Genomic DNA, 23518 nt, shown 5'->3' on the forward strand with positions numbered 1-23518 from the left:
GGTTTGTAGATTGTTATGTATGTGATCGATTCACTTGTTTTTCCGTGTCTTTGTTGTAAGAGGGATCCGAGGTAGCGTCTGCCTAGTCTGCCATCTTGGCTCCGCCTCTAGAATCTGTATTTTTTAAAAAACTTCTGTGATAAAGATTGCTCTTTACCAAGCTTGTTTCTTTTTATCCCTGATGCCAACTAACTTATATTTACTAGTCCCTTTGCTGGAAAAAAAAAAAAAAATTTTTTTTTTTTTTGCTGTTAGGGATGGCCATATGATTGAGATCCTTCTATAGGAAATTAAGCAGAAATGTTGAGTGTCACTTTATCCATTGCAAATACGAAGCCCCCTTGATCAATCCTCTCTCTTCCCTACCTTCTGTCTGGCAGTTGTATGTATGACAGAGCAACACTGGAAACGAGGGGTCAAATAGAGCTGAGCATCTGTCAGCCTGGGTCGTCTCCACCCTCCTCAAACTGATCATTAACACTGATTTTGGTCTTTCTGTATGCATGGATTAAAAATAAACTATTGTGTTATGCCACAGTTTTGGAATTTACCTATTATAACATCCACTGTTACATTAGCCAGTATGGTTTCTTAGATTACTATTTAATGATCAGAGTTTGGGAACCATGGCCCTTTGTCTATGCCATTTGTATTTTTAAACTCATTTATATGGTAGGGTAGTCTTCAGTTTCAAACAATGTATCGCATTAGGCAAATCTGCTGCAAAGACCTCTTTAAATTTTTAAAAAACAAAGATGTCACTTTGGGAACTAAGGTGCACCTGACCCAAGCCATGGTATTTTCAGTTGCCTCATATACTTGTGAAAATTGGACAATGAATAAGGAAGGCTGAAAAAGAATTGATGCCTTTGAAGTATGGTGTTGACAAAGAATATTTAATATACCATGAACTGACAGAAGAGCAGACAAATATGTCTTGAAAGAAGTAGCAGCCAGAATGCTCTCTAGAAGCGAGGATGGTGAGATTGTATACTTTTGGCATGTTATCAGGAAGGACCAGTCCCTAGAGAAGGACATCATGCTTGGTAAAGTAGAGTGTCAGCAAAAAAGAAGACCCTCAACAAGATCAGTTGACACAGTGGCTACAACAATGGGCTTAAACATAGCAAGGATTGTGAGGGTGGCACAGTTACTGGGCAGTATTTCTTCTGTTGTACACAGGGTCGCTGTGAGTTGGAACTAACTCGATGGCACCTGACAGCAATAGTCTTCAGTTGTTTACTTGCAGGCATTGTAGGTAAATATTGTGGTTTTTTCTGTAATAATTTTAATGGAAATGCTTTTGTTAACATCCTGATAATTTTATTAAATGACAAACATTTGCATGCTTACTGCCTCCTGGTCTTTGATGCTGGGGATACATCTATATATAAAACAAAGGGTCTGCCTTCTGGTGTGGAATAAGATGGCCTTAGATAAGGGCAATTATCTTACCTGTACTTTGGAGCACCAAGGGAGAAGTGGCTAATTGAACCCAAGGTGGAGTGGATGGAGTCCTTCTTGATGTTTATATCCCTTTTGTAAGATTGTTCTCTTTTATACTTGTTGGACAGGAGTCATACCTAACCTCTTTAAAATACCCCTTTAAACGAAAAAAACCAAACCTGTTTCCATTGAATTGATTCCAACTCCTAGTGACCTTAGAGGACAGAGTTTCCAAGGAGCGCCTGGTGGATTCCCTTTAGAAAATCAAAAACAAGTACATTTTTGGTAGATTTGTGTTACATGGGGTGTGCTGAACATGTGCCTTTTCTTAATCTCTATCACTAAGAAAATTATTTAAGAGAACTATAGATTTTAGTCTTGATGCAGATTATGTTGTTAGATGTTTCCTGCAATTAACAAAGAAAAAAATTTAAAGAAAACCTTATTGATGATATTTACTCTTTCCCTCTTCTTTTGCAGGGAAATTTTGAATTGGGAATGGTGAAAGTCAGAAAGAACCTACTTTCTTCCTAAGCATGGTATGCTAAATCTGTGTAAGTTCCGTAGGGTAAAATCACATAATTAATCAAACAGGACTTGGAAAGATATATCTGTCTGTCTTGTCAAACCCATTGCTGTCCAGTTGATTCTGACATGACGACTTCATGTGTGTAGAGTAGAACTGCACCCTGTAGGATTTTCTTGGATGTAGTCTTTATGGAAGCAGATCGCCAGGTTTTTCTTCCGTAGTGCCACTGGGTGGGTCCGAACCTCCACCCTTGAGGTTAGTAGCTGTGTGTGTGTGTCTGTGTGTGTATATGCATGTGTGTGTTGTAGATGGGTGCATGTGTAGATGAATAAACGAGTCTTCTATATTGCATAGTTCTCTAAATACTTAGGGATTTCCCCCAGTTTTGAAAGCTTACACGCTAGGCAGTGTGTGGTTGCAGTGTCAAACTGGATCGTTAACCAGCGTGAGGAAAGCGTTCCCAGGAGAACTATAAAAGGCTGAGCAAGTGACAGCCACAACCTGGAGAAGTAGGCGTGGCATGCTCTTGGAGTTTGTTGGACTTGTTTGTTAACAACAGTTGGCTTTTAAAGGATATGTAAGCGACTGCAGCATCAGTAGGATAGAAACCAGGGGACTAGATCAGAGTAGCAAGTGTGGCATTAGTTAGGCAAGACAGATAAGTAGCCTAATTCGAGGTACGAGCAAGTAGTTAGAAACTAGCGTGTCTGTGAGAGCCTGCAGGATTCAAATAGGAAAGATGTCTGGGATCAAGAGACTTCAGCAAATGAGGCCAAGGAGCTAGGTAACCTTGCAGACATTCTCAAGTGATCTTGTAGCAGGGACAGTGAGAGAGAACCTGGTTAGAGTATTTCCTAATAGAGAAGCTAGTCAAGGGGGAAAATGAAATATGGGCTGTATGTCCTATAGAAATGTTTCTAGGTGATTGTGTGTATGTTCAGTAATGGCTAATCTACTCACTTGACAATGGATGAACTTGTTATTTTAAAGAAACTTACTGTAAATTATTTAAAATGTGAAGTCCTTTAATAGAATAAGTGATCTTTTAGCTTATCTTTTGTCATAAAACTGAATTTCTATATATCACCTTCACTTAAATGTAGATGCTCTGAAGGTTTGACTGTTACAAGTGATCACTACAGAGACTATTTTTTATGTTCTCATGAATTACTGGAGTCCTGGTGCCATAGCGCTTAAGAACCCAGATGCTAACCAGAAGGCCGGCAGTAAATCTACCAGCCACTCCTTGGAAACGCTGTGGGGCAGTTCTGCTCTGTCCTGTTGGGTCGTTATGAGTTGGAATCGACTCGACAGCCTCACGTTTCAGGTTTGGTAAATTACTGGCTTTAGAACCACTTATGTATTGGCTGTTGAACTGTTGCTTTTTAAATGTTCGTAATTAACTCGTTTGTATTTTCTCCTTACTGACAGTGTTTCACCTTCTAAAGCTTACAGACTCAATTAATGTCAAATGAACTCCTTACCTGCTCACCTTGTGCCCCTCTTTGCTCCTTGGAGCCGCAGTTCTGAACTTGAAATTTCTTTTTTCTGACCACAGCTTCTTTCATCCTTGGTTCTTCCAGTGAACCAGAGCTTTGCTGTATTAAGCCTACTTCACTTAGTTGCTCAGTTCAGTGTGGCCACAAACTGACCTCCTTAGAAGCCTTGACCTTTTGATTTGCACAGTCTGGTTAGAGCAGTGTTTTTCAAAGTGTATGTACTGCTAAAGGGACAAGCTGGGCAAACCTCACCTTTATCATTTCCTTGTCACCAGTCACTTACATGGCACTTTGTGTGTCTTACCCTAACCACCCAGAGTTAAACTAGACCTCATCCCTGGCCACCTAGGGCCAAGGTCATTGGGTACCAGCCGTAGGCTCAGAAGTCTGCACAACTCCCATCACTTCAGACCAGCTGGCCCCTCTCTCTCTCTCTCTGTCTCTCTCTCTCTCTCTCTTTCTCGTCCCCTGGGACTAGCCTGTGCAGCCTTTCTGTGTCACCCAGCTGCCCAGACCTGGGTCTTCACAAATCTCTGTCCTGCTAACCCCTGCTGGCTTATTGCCCCCTATGGGTTTGCTAATTCTCTCTAACTGCTTATAAAATTCACGGAAACTTTTTAATTTGTTGTTGTTGTGTGCTGTTGAGTTGATTCCAACTCAGAGTAACCCTTTTGACAGAGTATAACTGCCCTGTAGGGTTTCCTAGGCCATAATCTTTACGAGAGCAGATTGCCAGGTCTTTTCTCCTGCGGAACCGCTGGGTGGGCTCGAACCACTGGTTAACAGCAGAGAGCTTAACCATTGTGCCACTAGGGCTCCTTTACTTGTACCTACATTTACCCGTTTATTATAATCAGAAAGGGTACAAGCAAAGAAAGACTCCAGACAAGGCCTGGGAGAGGGCCCTGTGGCACAGCACAAAGACAGTACCTGACTTTCATCTTTATCCTCCCATCTTGTCAACTGGGGATTATGTGCCTGATGATTTTATACATGGTGTTAGTTGATGAGGACTGAGGAGGGATGGCAGGAGATGAGACTAGGGGAGGAAGAATATATAGGAGCAATTCTAAGCTAAGGGGCTTGAAATTTGTTCTTACAGCTGTGGGGTGGCAACCGTTGGAAAATTTTATTTAGAGTTTTGTCATTCAGTTTGAGCCTTTAGGAACCAACTTTGCAAAGACTGGGCTCTGAATGCTTAGAGATGGTAGTGACAAATCACAGGTTCAAAGAGGAAGGTGAATCTGCCTTTTTCTCTGGAATTGGTCCTTCATTCTTTTGGGCAGTTTAAAGCTGTTTGTATCCAAGAAACTACTTCCCTGCAGGCATGAAATATTTACAAATTTGTGACAGTGATGTATAGTATATGGAGAGGGAATCATGAGAGCTCTCTGTGAGGTTTGTCCAGCAACAGTTTGAGAAAACCACTATTATGGGAGCCCCGGCTGGGGCAAATGGTTAACGTGCTCAGCTCCTAACCAAAAGATTGGAGGTTGGAGTCCACCCAGAGGTGCTTTGGAAGAAAGGCCTGATAATCTTCTTACAAAAAAACAGCCATCGATAACCCTGTGGAGCACAGCTCTGCTCTGACACACAGGGGGTTGCCATGAGTTGGAATTGACTGGACAGCAGCTGGTGTTTTGGTTTGTTACAGGCTGAACAGATTGCTTATTGTTTGTGTGTATGGAGTGGGGTGTGTACTAAAGCCTAAACATCCTCTGGCATCTTATTTATTTTTGACTGTTCAAGGAAGGCTGGGCTGATAATAGCAGTGCCTTTTAGTAGTTGACATAACAGGGAAGTGTTTGGCCTTTTACTTACTTGGAACCCACAACTTTTTTTTTTTTTTTTTTTTTCTTAAACCATAGATAGGCTAGGTAAGAGGCTTTGTACTTGCTTCTTAGAAGAAATTTAAGAGCAGTAAATTGACTGCCTTCAAATTTTTGCTACCAGTTCTTCACAGAAGTAAAAAATACAGAATCCCTGCCTGATTCCTTTGTAAACAATCCTTGTGATTGCCAGCTTGCCAAGGGATGCTTTTTTCTTTTGAGTAATTTCTGGGGAATACCTTGCTTTGGATCACCCTTACTTATTGCCCAAAGTTGCCTTCGGGAGTACAGGTGCTCTTTTCCCCCCTTATTCATAAAACCATTAAATTCTACTGTTTTCAGGAATTTAACATTGTTTTCATTGAAGTGATGTAAGTTAAAATTGAAACTGTGAGAGAATTTACCTATTTAGGCTTGAGCTTAAAATTTCCCAAAGTTAGGAGCCATAGTTTTGCCAACCACCAAACATAGAACAAGTAATTTTGAATTTATGGACATAATTATGTCATGGCCTTTCTAAATATAAAAATATAACTTTCACTTAGACCATTGAATACTTTGGTTATATCTTTACTGATACTGGTGAGAATGTAGTGCAATTGGTCCCATTATAGTTTTTTCTATTTGCCTTTTTTTTCAATTATGTTTTAGGTGTAAGTTTACAGAGCAAATTGGTTTCTCATTAAAGAATTAATACACAAATTGTTTTAGGACATTGGGTGCCAACCCTTTGATGGACCAATGCTCTCCCCTTCACGCTGGGTTCCCTGTTTCCATTTGTTCAGTTGCCTGTCCCTTCCTGCTTTCTTATCTTTCCTTTTGGGCTGGTGTATTCATTTCGTCTCATAAACGTGGTTAAATTATGCAGCCAGTCCCTCAAGTGTGCTATTGTTTGCCATATAGACTTGTCTAATCTTTGGCCTAAGAGCGAGCCTCTGGAGTACTTTTCTACTGAGTTAAAAGGGTATCAGGGGCCATAGGCTTGTGATTTCTCAAGGTTCTGTCAGACCAGCAAGTCTGGTCCTTTTTGTGTGTTTGAATTTGAATTTTGTTCTTCATTTTTCTGCTGCTCTGTCCAAGGACCCTGTATTATGATTCCTATCAGAGCAGTTGGTGGTGGAAGCCGGGCACCATCTAGTTTTTCTGGGCTCAGCCTGGCAGAGATTGTGGTAGTTGTGGTCCATTAGCCCTTTGGACTAAGCTTTCCCATGTGTTTTGTTTTTTTTAATAGACTGAGGTAATCCTGTTTACTTTTCTACATGTTTATGGTATCTCCCTGTACTGGAATATGAACTTTAAGAGGACAGGGACCATGTGTCTTTTATATATTGCTGTATCCCTGTCATGGATTGAATTATATCCCCCTCAAAAATGTGTGTTTACTTGGTTAGGCCATGATTCCCAGTATTGTGTGGTCCTTCTCCATTTTGTGATTGTAATTTTATGTTAAAGAGGATTAGGTTGGGATTTTAACACCCTTACCAGGTCACATCCCTGATCCAGTATAAAGGAAGTTCCCCTGGGGTGTGGCCTGCACCAGCTTTTATCTCTGAAGAGATGAAGGGGAAGTAAGCAGAGAGTTGGGGACTTCATACCACCAAGAAAGCAGTGCCAGAAGCAGAGTGTGTCCTTTGGACTTAAGGTTCCTGTGTGAGATGCTCCCAGACCAGGGGAAGACTGATGACAAGGACCTTCCTCCAGAGCTGACGGAGAGAGAAAGCCTTCCCCTGGATCTGGCGCCCTGAATTTGGACTTGTAGCCTACTAGACAGTGAGAGAATTAATTTCTTTTTGTTAAACCCCTGCATTTGTGGTATTTCTGTTAAGGCAGCACTAGATGACTGAGACAATCCCTATCACCTATTAACAGTGCTTTGCGTATAGTGGACACTCAAGTAATTGCTGAATGAATTCTGATTTGGTGTGGCTTAGATGGTATCCTGACATATTGAAAAAGCACCTCAGGTTATTTTGGTGTGCACTCCCATGGTTGGGAAACCTTGGTCTATCTTCCCTTTGCAATGTGTGTGAGATATAGAAGATATCACTCTTGAAATTGGTAACCTCATTTCCCTAGTAGGAAAAGTTTAATTTGGTAATGGTATTCAAGTGTTGTTTGTAGGTGGGACTCAGAATGGACAATTGCATTCCATCATCAAATGATTAAGTTTAGGAAAGGAGGGAACATAGACCTAAAATTGAGTTTATTCCTTTTTTTTTTTTTCTTTTTGTAAAAAAAAAAAACAGGCAAGGTTAGACTTTCTAAATGGTTTTCGTCCAAAACACTAATTAATTCTCAATGTTGGGTAGGATAGGATTTTGCTTCTGGGGGACATTTTGACATCTAGAGATGTTTTAGATCCCTTATGGCTCAGTGGTTAAGAGGTCAGCAGTTCAAATCCAGCCACTGTGTGGGAGAAGGATGTGGTAGTCTGTTTCTGTAAAGACTACAGCCTTGAAAACCTGATGGGACAGTTTTATAGGGTCACTAGTCATACTCATCTCGAAGGCACTGGTTATAGGGTCACTATGAGTCGAAATGGTCTCCACTGGCAATAGGCGTTTTAGTTTTAATTTAAATATGCACATATCTTACATTTTAAAGACTTGTTTGTGTATGTAAGTCAGTAGTTTTCAAAGTGTAGTCCTTGAACCCTTAGGACTAAAACCTGTTCATATTAATAATAAAATATTATATGCCCTTTTCTCTTTTATTTATTTATTTTAATAATTTTTATTGTGCTTTAAGTGAAAGTTTCCAAATCAAGTCAGTCTGCCACATACAAGCTTATATACACCTTACTCCATACTCCCACTTGCTCTCCCCCTAATGAGTCAGCCCGCTCCCTCCTTCCAGTCTCTCCTTTCCTGACAATTTTGCAAGTTTCTAACCCTCTCTACCCTCCTATCTCCCCTCCAGACAGGAGATGCCAACACAGTCTCAAGTGTCCTCCTGATACAAGTAGCTCACTCTTCGTCAGCATCTCTCTCCAACCCATTGTCCAGTCCCTTCCATGTCTGATGAGTTGTCTTTGGGAATGGTTCTTGTCCTGGGCCAACAGAAGATTTGGGGACCATGACCGCTGGGATTCCTCTAGTCTCAGTCAGACCATTAAGTCCGGTCTTTTTTATGAGAATTTGGGGTCTGCATCCCACTGATCTCCTGCTCCCTCAGGGCTTCTCTGTTGTGCTCCCTATCAGGGCAGTCATCGGTTGTGGCCAGTCACCATCTAGTTCTACTGGTCTCAGGATGATGTGAGTCTCTTGGTTCATGTGGCCCTTTCTGTCTCTTGGGCTCATAGTTATCCTGTGACCTCGATGTTCTTCATTCTCCTTTGATCCAGGTGGGTTGAGACCAATTGATGCATCTTAGATGGCTGCTTGTTAGCATTTAAGACCCCAGGCGCCACATTTCAAAGTGGGATGCAGAATGTTTTCATAATAGAATTATTTTGCCAATTGACTTAGAAGTCCCCTTAAGCCATAGTCCCTAAAGCCCCGCCCTTGCTGCGCTGACCTTTGAAGCATTCAGTTTATCCCGGAAACTTCTTTGCTTTTGGTCCAGTCCAATTGAGCTGATCTTCTATGTATTGAGTATTGTCCTTCCCTTCACCTAAAGTGGTTCTTATCTACTAACTAATCAGTAAATAACCCTCTGCCACCCTCCCTCCTTCCCCCCCCTTAACCACAAAAGTATGTGTTCTTCTCAGTTTATACTATTTCTAAAGATCTTATAATAGTGGTCTTATACAATATTTGTCCTTTTGCCTCTGACTAATTTCACTCAGCATAATGTCTTCCAGGTTCCTCCATGTTATGAACTGTTTCACAGATTCGTCACTATTCTTTATCGATGCGTAGTATTCCATTGTGTGAATCTACCACAATTTCTTTACCCATTCATCCGTTGATGGACACCTTGGTTGCTTCCAGCTTTTTGCTATTGTAAACAGAGCTGCAGTAAACATGGGTGTGCATATATCTGTTCGTGTGAAGGCTCTTATTTCTCTAGGGTATATTCCGAGGGGTGGGATTTCTGGGTTGTATGGTAGTTCTATTTCTAACTTTTTAAGAAAACGCCAGATAGATTTCCAAAGTCGTTGTACCATTTTACATTCCCACCTGCAGTGTATAAGAGTTCCAATCTCTCTGCAGCCTCTCCAGCATTTATTATTTTGTGTTTTTTGGATTAATGCCAGCCTTGTTGGAGTGAGTTGGAATCTCATCGTAGTTTTAATTTGCATTTCTCTAATGGCTAATGATCGAGAGCATTTTCTCATGTATCTGTTAGCTGCCTGAATATCTTCTTTAGTGAAGTACGTGTTCATATCCTTTGCCCACTTTTTGATTGCGTTGTTTGTCTTTTTGTGGTTGAGTTTTAACAGAATCATATAGATTTTAGAGATCAGGCGCTGGTCGGAGATGTCATAGCTGAAAATTCTTTCCCAATCTGAAGGTGGTCTTTTTACTCTTTTGGTGAAGTCTTTAGATGAGCATAGGTGTTTGATTTTTAGGAGCTCCCAGTTATCTGGTTTCTCTTCGTCATTTTTGGTAATGTTTTGTATTCTGTTTATGCCTTGTATCAGGGCTCCTAACGTTGTCCCTATTTTTTCTTCCATGATCTTTATCGTTTTAGTCTTTATGTTTAGGTCTTTGATCCACTTGGAGTTAGTTTTTGTGCATGGTGTGAGGTATGGGTCCTGTATCATTTTTTAGCAAATGGATATCCCGTTATGCCAGCACCATTTGTTAAAAAGACTATCTTTTCCCCAATTAACTGGCACTGGGCCTTTGTCAAATATCAGCTCCTCATATATGGATGGATTTATATCTGGGTTCTCAATTCTGTTCCATTGGTCTATGTGCCTGTTGTTGTACCAGTACCAGGCTGTTTTGACTACTGTGGCAGTATAATATGTTCTAATATTAGGTAGAGTGAGGCCTCCCACTTTCTTCTTTTTCAGTAATGCTTTACTTCTCCGGGGTTTCTTTCCTTTCCATATGAAGTTGGTGATTTGTTTCTCCATCACATTAAAAAATGGCATTGGAATTTGGGTTGGAATTTGGGTTGGAATTGCATTGTATGTATAGATGGCTTTTGGTAGAATAGACATTTTTACTATGTTAAGTCTTCCTATCCATGAGCAAGGCAGGTTTTTCCACTTATGTAGGTCCTTTTTAGTTTCTTGTAGTAGTACTTTGTAGTTTTATTTGTATAGGTCTTTTACATTTTTAGTAAGATTTATTCCTAAGTACTTTATCTTCTTGGGGGCTACTGTGAATGGCATTGATTTGGTGATTTCCTCTTCGATGTTCTTTTTCTTGATGTAGAGGAATCCAAGTGATTTTTGTGTGTTTATCTTATAACTGGAGACTCTGCCGAACTCTTCTATTAGTTTCAGTAGTTTTCTGGAGGATTCCTTAGGGTTTTCTGTGTATAAGCTCATGTCATCTGCAAATAGAGATAATTTTACTTCTTCCTTGCCAATCCGGATGCCCTTTATTTCTTTGTCTAGCCTAATTGCTCTGGCTAGGACCTCTAGCACAGTGTTGAATAAGAGCAGTGATAAAGGGCATCCTTGTCTGGTTTCCTTTCTCAAGGGAAATGCTTTCAGGCTCTCTCCATTTCGAGTGATGTTGGCTGTTGGCTGTGTATTAAAAAAAAAAAAAAAAAAAGATGCCCTTTATTATGTTGAGGAATTTTCCTTCAATTCCTATTTTGCTGAGAGTTTTTATCATGAATGGGTGTTGGACTTTGTCAAATGCCTTTTCTGCATCAATTGATAAGATCATGTGGTTTTTGTCTTTTGTTTTATTTATATGGTGGCTTACATTAATGGTTTTTCTTATATTAAACCAAAAGCTTGCATACCTGGTATAAATCCCACTTGGTCGTGGTGAATTATTTTTTTGATATGTTGTTGAATTCTATTGGCTAGAATTTTGTTGAGGATTTTTGCATCTATGTTCATGAGGGATACAGGTCTGTAATTTTCTTTTTTTGTGACGTCTCTACCTGGTTTTGGTATCAGGGATGTGGTGGCTTCATAGAATGAGTTAGGTAATATTTGGTCATTTTCTATGCTTTGAAATACCTTTAGTAGTAGTGGTGTTAACTCTTCTCTGAAAGTTTGGTAGAACTCTGCAGTGAAGCTGTCCGGGCCCAGGCTTTTTTTATTGGGAGTTTTTTGATTACCGTTTCAATCTCTTTTTTTGTTATGGGTCTATTTAGTTGTTCTACTTCTGAATGTGTTAGTTTAGGTAGGTAGTGTTTTTCCAGGAATTCATCCATTTCTTCAAGGTTTGCAAATTTGTTAGAGTACAATTTTTCATAATAATCTGATATGATTCTTTTAATTTCAGTTGGGTCTGTTTTGATGTGGCCCATCTCATTTCTTATGCGGGTTATTTGTTTCCTTTCCTGTATTTCTTTAGTCAGTCTGGCCAATGGTTTATCGATATTGTTAATTTTTTCAAAGAACCAGCTTTTGGCTTTGTTAATTCTTTCGATTGTTTTTCTGTTCTCTAATTCATTTAGTTCAGCTCTAATTTTTATTATTTGTTTCCTTCTGGTGCCTGATGGATTCTTTTGTTGCTCGCTTTCTATTTGTTCAAGTTGTAGGAACAGTTTTCTGATTTTGGCTCTTTTTGTATGCGTGCATTTATCGATATAAATTGACCTCTGAGCACTGCTTTTGCTGTGTCCCAGAGGTTTTGATAGAAAGTATTTTCATTCTCATTGCATTCTATGAATTTCTTTTTTCCCTCCTTAATGTCTTCTATAACCCAGTCTTTTTTCAGGAGGGTATTGTTCAATTTCGAAGTATTTGATTTCTTTTCCGTAATATTTCTGTTATGATTTCCATTTTTATGGCCTTGTGGTCTGAGAAGATGGTTTGTAATATTTCGATGTTTTGGATTCTGCAAAGGTTTGTTTTATGACCTAATATGTGGTCTATTCTAGAGAATGTTCCATGTGCGCTAGAAAAAAAAGTATACTTTGCAGCAGTTGGTTGGAGTGTTCTGTATAAGTCAATGAGGTCAAGTTGGTTGATTGTAGCAATTAGGTCTTCGGTGTCTCTATTGAGCTTCTTACTGGAAGTCCTGTCCTTCTCCAAAGTGGTGTGTTGAAGTCTCCTACTATAAATGTGGAGGTGTCTATCTCACTTTTCAGTTCTGTTAAAGTTTGTTTTATGTATCTTGCAGCCCTGTCATTGGGTGCATAAATATTTAATATGGTTATATCTTCCTGGTAATTGTCCCTTTTATCATTATGTAGTGTCCTTCTTTATCCTTTGTAGTAGATTTAACTTTAAAGTCTATTTTGTCAAAAATTAATATTGCTACTCCTGGTCTTTTTTGTTTGTTGTTTGCTTGATATATTTTTTCCATCCTTTGAGTTTTAGTTTGTTTGTGTCTCTAAGTCTAAGGTGTGTCTCTTGTAGGCAGCATATAGATGGATTGTGTTTCTTTATCCAGCCTGAGACTCTCTGTCCCTATATTGGTGCATTTAGTCCATTTACGTGCAGCGTAATTATAGATATGTATGTGTTTACTGCTGTCATTTTGATGCCTTTTTATGTGTGTTGAGTATTTCATTTTTCCACTTAATTTTTCTGCTGAGACGTTTTTCTTTGTAAATTCTGTGTTCCTCATTTTCATAGTATTTGACTTTATGTTTGCTGAGTCATTATGTTTTTCTTGGTTTTTATTTTGAGTTATGGAATTGTTATACCTCTTTGTGGTTACCTTAATATTTACCCCTATTTTTCTAAGTAAAAACCTAACTTGTATTGTCTTTTATCGCCTTGTTTCCCACTCCATATGGCAGTTCTGTGCGACCTGTATTTAGTCCCTCTTTTTGATTATTGTGATTTTTTACATATTGACTTCAATGATTCCCTGTTTGGAGTGTTTTTTTTTTTCTTTTTAAAATTAATCTTAATTTGTTTTTGTGATTTCCCTGTTTGAGTTGATATCAGGATGTTCTGTTCTGTGACCTTTCGTTGTGCTGGTATCTGATATTGGTTTTCTGACCAAACAATTTCCTTTAGTATTTCTTGTAGCTTTGGTTTGGTTTTTGCAAATTCTCTAAGCTTGTGTTTATCTGTAAATGTTTTAATTTCGCCTTCATATTTGAGAGAGAGTTTTGCTGCATATATGATCCTTGGCTGGCAGTTTTGCTCCTTCAGTGTTCTATATATGTCATCCCATTGCCTTCTTGACTGCATGGTTTCTACTGAGTAGTCTGAACTTATTCTTACTGATTCTCCTTTGTAGGAGACCTTTCTTTTATTCCTGGCTGCTTTTAAAATTTTCTCTTTTTCTTTGGTTTTGGGAAGTTTCATGATAATATGTCTTGGTGATTTTCTTTTTGGATCAGTCTTGAATGGGGTTCGATGAGCATCTTGGATAGATACCCTTTCGTCTTTCATGATGTCAGGGAAGTTTTCTGCCAACAGATCTTCAACTATTCTCTCTGTATTTTCTGTTATCCCTCCGTGTTCTGGGACTCCAATCACATGCAAGTTATTCTTTTTGATAGCTTCCCACATGATTCTTAGGGTTTCTTCATTTTTTTTTTTAGTTCTTTTATCTGATTTTTTTTTCAGCTATATTGGTGTCAGTTCCCTTCTCCTCCAGATCCCCCACCCTGCATTCCAGTTGCTCGAGTCTGCTCCTTTGACTTCCTGTTGAGTTGTCTAATTCTGTAATTTTAGTGTTAATCTTTTGGATTTCTGAATGCTGTCTCTATGGATTCTTGCAGCTTATTCATTTTTCCACTCTGTTCTTGAATAATCTTTTTGAGTTCTTCAACTGCTTTATCAGTGTGTTCCTTGGCTTTTTCTGTAGATTGCCTTATTTCATTTCTGAGGTCATCCCTGATGTCTTGAAGCATTCTGTGAATTAGTTTTTTATATTCTGCATCTGGCAATTCCAGGTTTGTATCTTCATTTGGGAAAGATTTTGATTTTTAGTTGAGCAGTCACGGTCTGCTTCTTTATGTGGTTTGATATCACCTGCTGTCTCCGAGCCATCTCTAAGATATTGTAGTGATTTATTCTATATTTGCTCACTGAGTCTCATCTTGTTTTGTTTTCTTTCAATATTCGTAGATGGGCTACTAGATTGTGCTCTCTTGAATGTTGTAGCCCTTGAATCACTTATATCCTATTACTAGCTGGTTTGGGCGGTTACCAGATATATAAGCCTAAGAATCCATTTACTATTCTTGAGTAGAATCTGATTTTGGGTCATCAAGTGTGTGGTGCAGACTCTCACCTATCCACCTAGAGAAGTAGTGGTGATAGTTGTGTTCACCAGATTCTAGTAGCAGCAGGGGTTCACACTCCAGGAGGGGCAGGATGCTGACAGGCTTCCCTCAAGTTCCAGTGAGGTAGGTGTGTCTCTATTCCTAAAGCACTTTGGTGGGTGGGCTCTGCTGCTGTACCTTAGGCCCCCAATGCAAGTACCTCTACAAATTGGTAGGTGTCACCCTCTTTAGACCCCTAAGGCAGGAGGCTAGGTGGTCTGGGGGGAGCTTCAGCCCTCAGTTCCCTGTTATGGGTCCGTGAGAGCTCTGTTGAATACACAGAGATATCAGACCTGGGAAACTCGTCTTTCCAGTAATCTGCTAAAAAAAATTAGTCTGATCCCTATCAGAATTGCCTTTGCATTATAATAGCCACCTTGTTCCCTGTAGGGATGAAAGCCCAAGGCTGTGGATCACATATGTTTGGCTGGAGCTGGTTCTGTGTTTTTAGTCCAATTAGGGAAGGATTTTTGGTCCCTGGGTTTTTTGTAGCTGCTTCTCTCAGGCCAGGAGAATGGGTTAGGAAAAGACCAAAAAAAAAAAAAAAACCGTGCAGCACACGTCACTCTCTGGCTCAGGAAATCCCAATGTTAATGAAGCCGCCTGGGAAGGGGAGGGGAGTTTTCCGATAAATAGGAGAGAGTAACACCCCAGAATATAGACAAAGTTAATTATCTTGCTTGGGATGACTGTTTTATCTGAGATTCCCGAGGGGCGTGTTGAGTCGACTGTGTGCGCTGGCTGGGTAGAGATTGCCGGCGAAGGTCAGGCCCGCGTCCCATGCTTGTGCTGTCTCAGAAGCCATGTTCAGTTCCTCCGCTCCCAGTCCGAAGCCCAGCGCCAAGGTTCCCCGGCTGAAACTCTGCACTCCAGGCTCCCAAAACCAGTCGCTGCTTCCCGGTGACTTCTGTCAGCTGCGTTGCTGTGCTACCTGCGTGCACTGGCTGGGCTTCCCCCGAGGTCACTTTTGGGGGCTAGGGCTGCGTCCCGTGTTTGCGCCGTCTCAGGATGGCGTGCTCAGCTCCCCTGCGCCCAGTCCAAAGCCCGGCGCCAAGGTTTCCTGACTGGAACGCTGGCTTCAGGCTCTGAAAACAGTCACTGCTTCCCCGTGGTTGTTCGTTCCAGTCCCTGTCACTCAGGTCAACTCTTTAGATCTGTGTTTGATGGTCAGGGTTCGTAGATTGTCACGTATGTGATTGATGCACTTGTTTTTGCGAGTCTTTGTTGCAGGAGAGATCCGAGGTAGCTTATACCTAGTCAGCCATCTTAGCCCCCACCCTTTTCTCTTTGATGTTTGGTTTAAAGATGCAAAAGCAATGCTGAGTAAAACAGCTGATACCTTAGCAGGAAATCAAGGCAGTGGCACTGAATTTTCTAGTAGTGTATATTCTTCTCTGTCATGAATACTTCATGTCATACAGTTAAAAAAAAAAATTCATTTTTCCTTCAGATTCTTTTTCAGTACGAATTAAATTTCACTATACTTGGCTCTAGAGTGTCTGTGTGATAAAATGGGTATGTGCTGCAGAGGGAAAGAATTTGTGTGATTGAGTTGCTAGCTCAGCTACCTCCCTCCCCATTTTCATGTAGTATCTTCTTTAATTGAAAAAACAACTGAAAAACCATTGTTATTCAGACTTTGGTATTTGGCAAACATTTCTTTGAAAATGAACAAAATGAACTTGTTACTAATGATAAAATTGGAGCTTTCAGGCAAAAAATTAGAATTTGGGGATACCTGTATGGCCTACCTTGAGCTTGATAGCATTCTAGTAGAGACATTTGTGGTAATAATGATAGGATAGTAATGGTGATATTATTTAATGAACTGTGTCAACGTTTGGAAGAACTGAATAACTCAGCAAACCAACATTTTCCAGATGGCGTTATGAAATCACACATAGGTAAAGATCCCATTCAAAGAGCAAGTTAGACAAATGGATTTTGTGTGTGTGTGTGATAAAATATGTATAACAAAACATTTGGCATTTCAACTATTTGTATATGTACAATTCAGTTACATTTATTACATTCACCATGCTGTGCAGTTGTCATCCCTATCCATTTCCAAATTTTTTTGTTATCACCCTTAACAGAAACTCCATACTCCTTAAGGAATAACTTTCTATTTTCCCCTCCCACCTGCCCTTAGTAAGCTCTAATAAACATTGGTCTCTATGCATTTGCCTGTTCTAGGTATTTTATATAGGTGGGTCATACACTATTGTCCAGTAGTGTCTGACTTAGTTCACTCAGTGTAATCTTTTCAAGGTTCATCCATGTTTTAACATGTATCAGAACTTCATATTTCTTCATGGCTGAATTACTGCATTGTATGGATATCCCACATTTTATCCATTCATCTGTTGATGAATACTTAGGTTGTTTCCACTTTTTGGCAATTGTTAATAATGCTCCCCCCACGTGTCTGTCATTTTGTTGTACTGTGGGGGCTTGCGATTTCCTGTGACACTGGAATTTCTGCCACTGGTACTCAGATACCAGCAGGGCCACTCATGGTGGACAGGTTTTAGTGAGCTTCCAGACTAAGGCAGACTAGGAAGAAGGACCTAGTGGTCTATTTCTGAAAAGAATTAGCCAGTGAAAACCTTCTGGATAGCAGTGGAACATTGTCAGAGGCTGTCCCAGAAGATGAGCTGCCTCCTCAGAGTAGAGTTAACTTAATGACGTGGATTGAGTCAAGCTTTTGGAACCTTCGTTTCCTGATGTGGCATGACTCAAAATGTGAAGAAACAGCTGCGAATATCCATTAATAATCGGAACCTGGAATGTACAGAGTATGAATCTAGGAAAATTGGAAATGATAAAAAACAAAATAGAACACATAAACATCAATGTCCTAGGTGTTAGTGAGCTGAAAAGGACTGATACTGACCATTTTGAATTGGACAATCATATGGTCTGCTATGCCAGCAGCAACAACCTGAAGAAGAATAGCATTGCATTCATCATCAAAAAACATTTCAGGATCTATCCTGAAATACAGTGCTGCGAGTGATAGGATAATATCCATATGCCTGCCAGGAAGATCAGTTAACGTGACCTACTTTTCAAATTTATGCACCAACCACTAAGGTCAAAGATGAAGAAATTAAAGATTTTTTAACAACTTCTGCAATCTCCAATTGATTGAACATGCAATCAGGACGCATCGATAATTATTGGTGATTGGAATGCAAAAGGTGGAAACAAAGAAGGATTGGCTGGTGGAAAATATGGCCTCAGTGATAGAAACGATGCTGGAGCTCGCAGGATAGAATTTTGCAAGACCAATGACTTTTTCATTGCAGATATCTTTTTTGAATAACATAAGTGTCAGTTATATACACAGGCCTCGCCAGATGGAATACACAGGAATCAAATCAACTACATCTGTGTAAAGAGATGATGGAGAAGCTCAGTATCATCAGTCAGAACAAGGCCAGGGGCCGACTGCAGAACAGACCATCAACTGTTCATATGTAAGTTCAAGTTGAAGCTAAAGAAAATTAGAACAAGTCCAGGAGAGCCAAAGTACAGTCTTGAGTATATCCCGCCTGAATTTAGTGACCATCTCAAGAATAGATTTGACACGTTGAACACTAATGACCAGACAGGTTGTGGAATGACATCAAGGACATCATACGTGAAGAAAGCAAGAGGTCATTAAACTGACAAGAAAGAAAAGACCAAAATAGGTGTCAAAAGAGACTCTGAAACTTGCTCTTGAACATCAGGTATCTAAAGCAAATGTAAGAAATGATGAAGTAAAAGAGCTGAACAGAAGATTTCAAAGGGTGGCTCCAGAAGACAAAGTAAAGTAACCCGGAGTTAGGAAACCAAAAGGGAAGAACATGCTGGATGTTTCTCAAGCTGAAAGATCTGAAGAAAAAATTCAAGCCTGAAGATGCAATATTCAAAGATTCTATAAGGAAAATATTAGATGACACAGGAAGCATCAAAAGAAGATGGAAGGAATACACAGTCACTATACCAAAAAGAATTGGTCAACATTCAGCCATTTCAGGAGGTAGCCTATGAGCAGGAACCAGTGGTACTGAAGGAAGAGGTTCAAGCTGCACTGAAGGTATTGGCAGAAAAACAAGGCTCCAGGAATTGATGGACTACCAATTGAGATGTTTCAACAAACAGATACAGTGCTGCAAGTGCTCACTTGTCTATGCCAAGAAATTTGGAAGGCAGCTTCTTGGCCAGCCAACTGGAAGAGATCGGTATTTGTGCTCATTCCAAATAAAGGTGATGCAACTGAATGCAGAAATTATCCAACAGTATTAATATTACACGCAAGTAAAATTTTGCTGAAAATACATGTAGAATGAGCTGCAGCAGTATATCAACAGGGAACTGCCAGAAATTCAAGCCAGATTCAGAAGACGAGGTGGAAAGAGGGGTATCATTGCTGATGTTGGATGAATCTCGGTTGAAGGCAGAGATAACCACAGAGATGTTTACCTCTGTTTTACATTGACTGTGCAGAGGCAGTCGACTGTGTGGATCATAACAAATTATGGATGATTGCCAAGGATGGGAATTTCAGAACACTTAATTGTGCTCATGCAGAATCTGTACATAGATAAAGAGGGAGTCGTTGGAACTGAACAAGGGGATACTGCATTGTTCAAAGTCAGGAAAAGCGTGTGTCAGGGTTGTATGCTTTCACCATATTTATTCAATCTGTATGCTGAGGAAATAATCTGAAAAGATGGACCATATGAAGAAGAATGAGGGAACAGGATTGGAGGAAGACTCGTTAACAACCTGCAATATGCAGATGACAAAACCTTGCTTGCTGAAAGTGAAGAGGACTTGAAGCACTTATTGATGAAGATCAAAGACTACAGCCTTCGGTATGGATTACACCTCAATAAAGAAAACAAAAATCCTCACAACTGGGCCAGTAAGCAGCATCATCATAAACAGAAAAGATTGAAGTTGTCAAGTATTTCATTTTACTGGATCCATAATCAACACCCATGGAAGCAGCAGTCAGGAAATCAAAGGACACATTGGGTAAATCTGCTGCAAAAGACCTTTTTAAAGGGTTAAAAAGCAAAGATGTCACCTTGAAGACTAAGGTTGGCCTGACCCAAGCTATGGTGTTTTAAATCGCATCTGCATGTGAAAGCTGAACAATGAATAAGGAAGACTGAAGAAGAATCAATGCCTTTGAGTTAATGGTGTTGGTGAAGAATATTGAGTATACCATGGACTGCCAGAGGAATGAACAATCTGTCATGGAAGAAGTACAACCAGAGTTCTCCTTGGCAGCAAGGATAGCAAGACTTCATCTCTCATACTTTGGGTATGTTATCAGGAAGGACCAGTCCCTGCAGAAGGACATCACGCTTGGTAAGGTGGACGGAGGGTCAGTGAAAGAGAGGAAGACCCTCAACGAGGTGGATTGACACAATGGCTGCAACAATGGGCTCAAACATAGCAACAATTGTTAGAATGGCACAGGACCATGCAATTTTTTGTTCTGTTTTGCATAGGGTCACCATTAGTTGGAACCAACTCGACGGCATCTAACAATAACAACAACAATAATAATGCTCCAGTGAACATTGGTAAGCAGGAAACAGACCCTGAGTCTTAGGCTGGGTTTTCTAGAGAAGCAAATTCAGTAAAGTGGATAAGTACATATGGAGAGAGATTTGTGTGAAGGAAATGGCTAATGTCATAGAGGCTGGAATGTCCTAAATCCATGGATCAGGCTGGAGGCTTCTTGTGAATCACATAGCTGCAGGGCTGGGGAACCCAAAATCGGCAGGCAAGATGGCAGGTAAGCTGCTATCTCCAGTCCCAATAACTGGAGGTCAGACAAACAGGAGCCAGCTGCAGAATCCAGAACGAGCAGAGGTCCATGAGCCTTGCCAGCAAGTCTTCCTATATTGATTGCAGACCACACCCCCAAGGAAACTCCCTTTCAACTGATTGGCTACTCACAGCAGATCCTATCATTGAGGTGATTACATTATATCTTCTCATCATGGAAGTGATTACATCATTATACGACTGCCAAACCACTGAGAGTCACGGCCCAATCAATTTGAAACACAACCATAATGATCACACCCTGCTTTCAAGTCTTTTGGGTAGGTATATACCTAATAGTGCAATGGCGGAGTCATATGGTAATTCTGTGTTTAACTTTATGAGGAACCACCAAACTTTTCCACAGCAACTACACCATTTTACATTCCCACCAACAGTTGATTAGGGTTCCAATTTTTCCATATCCTTGCCAACACTTCTTATCCTCTATTTTTCTGGTAATAGTTATCCTAGTGAGAGTGAAGTGCTATTGTGGTTTTGATTTGCATTTCCCTAATGATTAATGACGTGTCAAGCATCTCTTTTTTCCCTTAAGTTAAAATTTTTTTAGTTTATTGTAGTTTAGGTGAAGATTTACAGAGCGAACTAGTTTCTTATTTAACAATTAATACACATACTGTTTTGTGACAGTGGTTGCCAACCCCACGACATGTCAACACTCTCCCCTTCTCAATCTTGGGTTCCCCATTACCAGCTTTCCTGTCCCCTGCTGCCTTCTGTCCTTGCCCCTGGGGTGGTGTGCCCTGTTAAGTCTCCTTTTGTTTTATGGGTCTGTTTAATCTTTGGCTGATGGATGAACCTCAGGAATGATGACCTCATTACTGAGCTAAAAGTGTGTCTGGGGGCCATACTCTCGGGGCTTCTCCAGTCTCTGTCAGGCCAATAAGTCTGGTCTATTTTTGTGAGTTAGAATTTTGTTTTACATTTTTCTCCAACTCTGTCTGGGACCCTCTACTGTGATCCCTGTCAGAGCAGTTGGTGATGGTAGCCGGGCATCATCTAGTTGTGCTGGACTCAGTCTGGTGGAGGCTGTAGTAGTTGTGTTCCATTAGTTCTTTGAGCTAATCTTTCCCTTGTGTCTTTGGTTTCCTTTATTCTCCCTTGTGTTGAGCATCTTTTTATGTGCTTATTGGCTGTTTGTATGTTCTTTAGAGAAATGTCTGTTCAAATGCTTTGCCCATTTTTAAATTTGGTGGTTTGTTTTTTGTTGTTAAGTTCTAGGGTTTTTTTGGTTTTGGTTTTTTTAATATTCTGGATACTAAACCCTTATCAGATATATGGTTCCTAAATATTTTCTTGGATTCTGTAGGTTGTTTCTTAACTTCCTTGAAAAAAATCCTTTGGAAGTTTTTAAATTTGGAGAACTGGATTTATCTGTTTTATCTTTTGTGCTGCTTTTGGTGTTATATCTTAGAATCCGTTGTTGGAAACTGGATCCCAAAGCGTGTTTTATTCTTAGCATTTTACGCTTTTAGTTCTGACATTTAGATCGTTGATCTATTTTGAGTTAGTTTTCATACATGGTGTGAGGTATGGGTCCAATGTCATTCTTTTGCAGTCTTTTTCTCAGCACCATTTATTGAAGACTATTCCCCAATTGAATGCATTTGGCACCTTATAAAAAAATAAGTTAACTGTAGAAAATGAATTTATTTCTGGACTCCCAATTCTATTTAATTCATTTATATCTTTGTCATTATACCAGTACCAAACTGTTTTGATTACTGTAGCTTTATACTAGTTTTTGAAATAGAGAAGTTTGAGTCCTCTTACAGAGTTTTTATTTTTCAGGGTTGCTTTGGCTTTTTGGAGCCCCTTGCAGTTTCATATCAATTCGAGGTTTGACTTTTCCATTTCTGCTAATAAACTGTTGAAATTTGTGTAAGGATTGCATTGAATCTGTTGACTGGTTTGAGTAGTATTGACATTTTAACAATATTAAGAACGTGGAATGTGTTTTCATTTATTTAGGTGTTTAATTTCTTTCAGCAGTGTTTTATGGTGTTCAGTTAAAAGTCTTTGTCCTCCCTGGTTAAATTAATTCCTAGGTATTTTATTCTTTTAGATGTTTTTGTCTTTGAGATAGTTTTCCTTGCCTTTTTAAAATAATTTTTTTCTTGCTGAGAGTATATGCAGCAAAATATATACCAATTCAACACTTTCTGCATGTACAATTTAGTGACATTGATTGCATTCTTTGAATTGTGCAACCATTCTCACCCTCCTTTTCTGAGATAATCCTTCCCCATAAGCATAAACCCTAAGACTCTTACATAATCTTTTGAATCGTGTCGTCAGTTTGATCCCACATAAATAAGTCTTAAAAGAACATAATGCTCAAGGCATTCTTTACTAGTTAAGCTGAAGTATTGTTTGGTTTTAAGAAGACTTCAGGGGATATTTTTGGTTTTAGGTTTAAGGTTATCTTAGGGTAGTAATTTCAGAAGTTTGTCCATCCCCCATGGCTCCACAAAGTCTTGAGTCTGAGAATTTGAAGTTGTGTTCTGCATTTTACCCATTTTGATCAGAATTCTTCTGTGGAATCTTGGATCAAAATGTTCAGTAATGGTAGTCAGGCACCATCCAGGTCTTCTGGTCACCTGGCAAATGAGGGAGTTGTTCATGGATGCAATTATCCACACATTCCATTTCTACCTCCTGTGCCTGACTCTCCTTCTTCTCCTTCTTCTGGCAAATAGTTACCAGTTGTTGTGCCTTGGATGGCAGATTGCAAGCTTTGAAGACCCCAGGCACTGCACAGCAAACAAGGAGGTAGAACAAAAGCACTAAACACAGTATTAGGCCAGTTAACTTGGATGTCCCGTGAAACCATGACCCTAAACTTCTGAACCAAGGAACCAAATCCCAGGAGGTATTTGGTCGTACAGAAGCAGTCTTAGCAGCTCCTCTCTTTTTGTTGTTGTTGTTTTTGTAAACATATCTGTTGCACAACTTTTGCCAGTTCAGCTTTTTACAGGTGTTCACCTTAATGACAGCAGTTTCATTAATTGGCTGTATAACCTTGACTTTGACGAATATAATTTTTC

The 23518-nt window shown here is 39.8% G+C and overlaps 1 protein-coding gene across 5 annotated transcripts in view; it reads left to right on the forward strand.

Moving 5' to 3' along the window:
• The window catches only part of LOC135230415 (uncharacterized), a 66096-nt gene continuing 42578 nt past the window's right edge, over nucleotides 1-23518 (forward strand). For 3 of the 5 annotated variants that reach the window (XM_064279670.1, XM_064279673.1, XM_064279674.1), the window contains exon 1: nucleotides 1265-2000. The gene's annotated coding sequence lies outside the window, so the exon portion shown is untranslated. The other 2 variants (XM_064279672.1, XM_064279671.1) reach the window with 2 other exon arrangements.

Source organism: Loxodonta africana, chromosome 2, assembly GCF_030014295.1.
Source record: "Loxodonta africana isolate mLoxAfr1 chromosome 2, mLoxAfr1.hap2, whole genome shotgun sequence".
In the NCBI taxonomy this organism is placed as follows: Eukaryota; Metazoa; Chordata; class Mammalia; order Proboscidea; family Elephantidae; genus Loxodonta; species Loxodonta africana.